Consider the following 6,268-nt stretch of genomic DNA (forward strand, 5'->3'; position numbering starts at 1 on the left):
ATGGTGAGCATGTGTGCATAAGCTTAATGCCACCCCTACATGAGTCAATCAATCAATCAATCAATCAATCAATCAATCTTTATTTGTATAGCGCCAAATCACAACAAACGTTATCTCAAGACGCTTTCACAAACAGAGCAGGTCTAGACCACTCTATGTCCAGTGTTGGGAATAACGGCGTTAAAAATAACGGCGTTAGTAACGCCGTTATTTTTTTCCAGTAACGGGTGATCTAATTAATTACTATTTCAAACGTTACAACGCCGCTACCGTTATCGACAGAGAAATGTGGCGCGTTATTATGCACTGAAATCTAACAGCTCTCATCCGACCTGGCTCGCTCAGCCAGGCACAGGACAGGAGCTGCAAATAAAATGTTTGTTGGCTGTCTTTCTTTGGTGAGGGGGAGGGCTGACAGACACATAAGTAATGATGATTGGCTAAAGGTAGAGTACAATTTCACGTTAAGCCAATCAGTGCCAGAGTTCAGGTAGGTGGGTGTTGTTGTTTAAACCTCAACGCGCCGCCGCAAACAGCCGCACAAGAGAACTAGATGCAATAATGACGAGTCCGGAGCGGTCTGTCCCGATAAAATTGGCATTCACAGGATGGAAGTACAGGCACTACTTCAACATCATCGATATAAAAGGCAAGAATATACATGTTAAGTGCACATTATGTCCCCGAGCGAAGTGTTTGTCCGCGTCCGTTCAGAGTAACTCCAATCTCATCAATCAATCAATCTTTATTTGTATAGCGCCAAATCACAACAAACGTTATCTCAAGACGCTTTTACAAACATAGGAGGTCTAGACCACTCTATGTCAAATTATGAACAGAGACCCAACACCAAGACAGGGTAAGACTCAGTCTGACCCCACCTTAATCCATCATGAGCATTGCACATCGCAGTATTTAGCTAGTTACAGTGGTGAGGAAAAACTTCCTTTTAACAGGCAGAAACCTCCAGCAGGACCAGACTCATGTTAGACAGACATCATGCCTCGACTGAGTTGGGTCTGGAAAGACAGATAGAGGGGAGTAAGAGAGAGAAGTGATAGTGATGAGACGAGTCGTAGAAGCTGTTTCCGCTGGAGTCCAGCACGTCCGTATCAGCTGGAGTCCAGATCGTCCACAGCAGGAGGACGTCTACGGCAGCTCAGAGGAATCTACGAGACAAGGGAGCTCAGGGACTCCAGAAAGGTCTATGGTTAGTAACTTTAATGGGACAGGCAGAGTTAAAGTAAGTGATGAAGGGGTTGGGGGGAAGAAGGTGAGCTAGGATCCCAGTGTCAGTGTGCCAGTTCCCCCGGCAGTCTAGGCCTATAGCAGCATGACAAAAGCTGGTCCAAGCCTGATCCAGCTTAACTATAAGCTTTATCAAAAAGGAAAGTTTGAAGCCTACTCTTAAAAGTGGAGAGGGTGTCTGCCTCCCGGACCCTGACTGGTAGATGATTCCAAAGGAGAGGGGCCTGATAACTGAAGGTTCTACCTCCCATACTACTTTTAGAGATTTTAGGTACAACTAGCAAGCCTGCATGTTGGGGGCGTAGAGTTCTAGAGGGGTAATAGGGCACTATGAGGTCTTTAAGATACGAGGGTGTCTGATTTTTAAGGGCTTTGTAGGTTAAAAGAAGGATTTTAAATTCTAGTCTACATTTTATTGGGAGTCAGTGTAGAGAAGCTAACACTGGAGAGATGTGCTCCCTCTTCCTAGTTTTAGTCAATACTCGAGCTGCGGCGTTTTGAACTAGCTGAAGAATCTTTAGAGACTTATTGGGGCAGCCTGATAAGAGGGAGTTACAGTAATCTAACCTGGAGGTAACAAATGCATGGACTAGTTTTTCTGCGTCGCTCTGAGATAGGAAGTGTCTAGTGAAGTGAAAATAGGCTGACCTTGAGATTTGCTGAATTTGGGAATTGAAGGATAAATCTTGATCAAATAGGACTCCTCCATGAAGCACCTCTCAACGGCACACGCCACTACGAAGCTACTAGCCAAAAACACAGATAACGCCGTTGATGGTGCCGGCGCTGCTAGTGCTTGTTATTGTTGAAACTTTTAGTAGTGAAGAAAATACTTGAATTACGGCCTACAGTATGTCTACCAGTTGTGGTTTGAGGTCCAATAAATATTAAGTTAAATGAAGTACCCGTCTATGCTGTTCTACTCTATGCAACTGGCCTGTGAAACCCACTCAAAAATCAAAATTAATTTACATATTTGAAGGTTTTTCAAAAAAAGTAACGCAATAATTACTTTCCCAGGTAACTAATTACATTCATGAAGGAGTAATTCAGTTACTAATTCAATTACTTTTTGGGGAAAGTAACTAGTAACTATGACTAATTACTTTTTTAAAGTATTTTGCCCAACACTGTCTATGTCAAATTATGAACAGAGACCCAACTTCAAGACAGGGTAAGACTCAGTCTGACCCCACCTTAATCCATCATGAGCATTGCACATCACAGTATTTAGTAGTGGTGCAACGGATCATCGTTGATCCGTGATCCGTACGGATGCCTCTCCACGGTTCGGCACGGACGTGGTCCGCGGATCGGTTGATGAAAAAAGTTGCGCGTGTTCACGTGATGACCGCATGTTCAATCCACACTCACTCGTCAAGCTCAGCGGTAGTCATGGCAAGTGAAGGAGCAGAGGAACTTGAAAAACCTCCTGCATCTAGTAAGTCACATGTATGGGAGCATTTTGGTTTCCCTGTGAATTACAGTGAATGCTGAATGTGATTGAGCCACGTTATGAAATTCCATTGCGCACCCAGTAGACCAGAGGCCGTCAATGCGCGGCCCGCGGGCTGCATCCGGCCGCCTATTTGTGGCCCCCAAACTGTTATTCCTTCACTCTGTGTTTTGGTCGGGTCACCTTGTGTTTACCGGGACTTGTCTCCATGTCAGATACGCAGACAGCCTGTTAATGGGTCACTTAGAGTCCACTGCTGCAAGTGAAATCTTTAACTTTCACTTTGGTTTATGGAGCAGTTCACATATTGGCACTTTGCCAGCTGTAGGACCCTAGAATGCACGAAAACGGTGTGTTCACAGTTTGCAGCTCAAAGAAAAGTGGACGGTGAAAATCTGCAATAAAATCATGGATGACCACCAATTTTCTAAAACTCAATAGTAACAAATCTGAAATCATCATCATCGGCCCCAAATCCCTCCTCCCCTCCGCCCAGGACTTCAAGCTCTCCATAGACGGTCACTCAGTCACCCCCTCCCCTCAGATCAAGAACCTTGGCGTCATCTTCGATCAGACTCTCTCCTTCCAACCCCACATCCGTCACATCACCAAAACTGCCTTCTTTCACCTCCGCAACATCGCCCGCCTCCGTCCCAATCTCTCCAAATCCGCTGCTGAAACCCTAATTCATGCTTTTATATCCTCACGACTCGACTACTGCAATAGCCTCCTGTATGGTCTTCCCTCCTCCCATCTACAAAAACTACAATACGTACAGAACTCTTCTGCCCGGCTACTCACCCACTCCCGCTCCAGAGACCACATCACCCCTGTCCTTCAGCAGCTCCACTGGCTCCCCGTAAAACAGCGCATCCATTTCAAGATCCTGCTCACCACGTACAAATCCCTCAATAACCTGGCCCCCCCATACCTCACTGACCTTCTCCGGTACTACCACCCCTCCCGCCGTCTCCGATCCTCTGACTCCAACCTCCTCACTCCCATCACTAAATCCAAGCACCGTACCTTGGGGGACCGGGCCTTTGCCATAGCCGCCCCCACCCTCTGGAACTCTCTCCCCCCACACATCCGTGCTTCTGACTCACTTCATTCATTTAAGAAACAGTTAAAAACTTACCTTTTCAAACAGGCATTCCCCACACATTCATTATTCCACCTCTTCCCTTGTCGTCTGCTTGTCTTGTATGTCTTTATTTGTATTTATTTATTTATTTGTAAAGCGTCTTTGGGTTATTTAAAAGCGCTATATAAAACTTAGGTATTATTATTATTATTAAAATCAACGATTGAAAGAAGAATGGAGTGAAACTTTTGAAGTTCCTCTGCTCCTTCACTTGCCATGCCATGAAATGCAGTGAATGAGGCAGGACTGGGCCCACAGATAGGGTGCTTTGCACAAGCTGTACATTTTGAGTTGAATCTTGTTTTTATTTTATTGGCAAAAGTTTAAAAGTGTTTTACAAAATAAATGGAGGGACAAAGTTGTATTTCTTTTTTTTTTTTTTTTTTTTTTTGCTGATCCGAAAAATGATCCGATCCGTGACTCAAAACCGTGATCCGATCCGAACCGTGAGTTTTTTGATCCGTTGCACCCCTAGTATATAGCTAGTTACAGTGGAGAGGACAAACTTCCTTTTAACAGGCAGAAACCTCCAGCAGGACCAGACTCATGTTAGACAGCCATCATGCCTCGACTGAGTTGGGTCTGGAAAGACAGATAGAGGGGAGTAAGAGAGAGAGGTGATAGTGATGAGACGAGTCGTAGAAGCTGTTGCCGCTTGAGTCCAGCACGTCAGTATCAGCTGGAGTCCAGCTCGTCCACAGCAGGAGGACGTCTACGGCAGCTCAGAGGAATCTACGGGACAAGGGAGCTCAGGGACTCCAGAAAGGTCTATGGTTAGTAACTTTAATGGGACAGGCAGAGTTAAAGTAAGTGATGAAGGGGTTGGGGGGAAGGGGGTGAGCTAGGATCCCAGTGTGTCAGTGTGCCAGTTCCCCCGGCAGTCTAGGCCTATAGCAGCATGACAAAAGCTGGTCCAAGCCTGATCCAGCTCTAACTATAAGCTTTATCAAAAAGGAAAGTTTGAAGCCTACTCTTAAAAGTAGAGAGGGTGTCTGCCTCCTGGACCCTGACTGGTAGATGATTCCAAAGGAGAGGGGCCTGATAACTGAAGGTTCTACCTCCCATACTACTTTTAGAGATTTTAGGTACAACTAGCAAGCCTGCATGTTGGGAGCGTAGAGTTCTAGAGGGGTAATAGGGCACTATGAGGTCTTTAAGATACAGGGGTGTCTGATTTTTAAGGGCTTCAGTCAGTTCCTTGATTGTGCAGAGCAGGTCAAGTCGACGCTCTGAGTTCTATTGTTAAAGAGACTCAACTTCATCATCATGTGGAAACACTCGGAGGAGAGAGACTTCCTCTGAAGTAACCCGTACACATTGTGAAACTTGAAATGAGTCAACTTCTTTAAAATCTGGTTCCTATTTTTCTTCATGAAGAACAGGTCGTCCTGTTTCTGTTTGGCTGCCATCCCAAAGTTTGATAAGTCGTGATAAGTCCCCTGACTTACACGGCACATCAAAATAACAAACTACAGAGTCCTGAAAGAGTGTGATCATATCTTGAAGCATGGGGTCACTGATCAGGCTGTACTGGAACAGTGTGGATGTTGGGGCTTCCATTTCAACTGGGCATAAGACATAAGACACAGGTTGGATGGAAGGGCGTCTTCCTGTTACCTTTGGGTGCCTGCGTGTTGGGGAATGGAGGATCTCGATACAACTCAGGGTCTGATTTACTACACGGCTAGATTTGAGCGAATGAGACGGATTCCCTTCATTCATCAGGGACAAAACTGACCTCTTTCTTTGCTTTCTAAAACACTGCCCCAGTTGGAGTGCATTTGTTTACTCTCCATTGAAAGACGGTGGTAACTGTGCCTCAGTATTAAAACGTGATAGACAGATTTGAGCTGTATAAGGATGAGAGCACACAGCACAGCTCTGTGCAGCAGAGAGTGGAGATGCTAACAGCTCATCTCCACAATCAGACCCAAAACAAGAGCAAAACATGGGATTGCCATTTAGGGAGCAAACACTTGCCCCTTATCAGCCAATGGGGACTCATGTGGGACCTTAAGGCTGATTTATAATAAATAATAATAATACATTTTATTTCTAACGCACTTTTCATTTCTAGAAATCTCAAAGTGCTACAGGCACACAGTAAAAACAAACTTTTAAAAGCAGTACTTAAAATCAGTTAAAAGCCTCTTTAAAGAGGAAGGTCTTTAAATGTTTTTTAAAAGCATCCACAGTCTGTGGGGTTCTGAGGTGGCTGGGCAGGGAATTCCACAGACGTGGTGCAGCAGCACAAAAGGCCCAATCTCCCATGGTCCGGAGCTTGGTTCTGGGAGGGTGGAGGAGGTTCTGATGTGGAGTGCGTGAGTTCCGGGTTGGGGTTTGCTGGGTGAGGAGTTCTTTTAGGTAGAGTGGGGCGTTTCCATAGATGCACTGATGGGTGATGAGTGCGATTTTGTAGT

Source organism: Notolabrus celidotus, unplaced genomic scaffold (genome assembly GCF_009762535.1).
Source record: "Notolabrus celidotus isolate fNotCel1 unplaced genomic scaffold, fNotCel1.pri scaffold_220_arrow_ctg1, whole genome shotgun sequence".
NCBI lineage: Eukaryota > Metazoa > Chordata > Actinopteri > Labriformes > Labridae > Notolabrus > Notolabrus celidotus.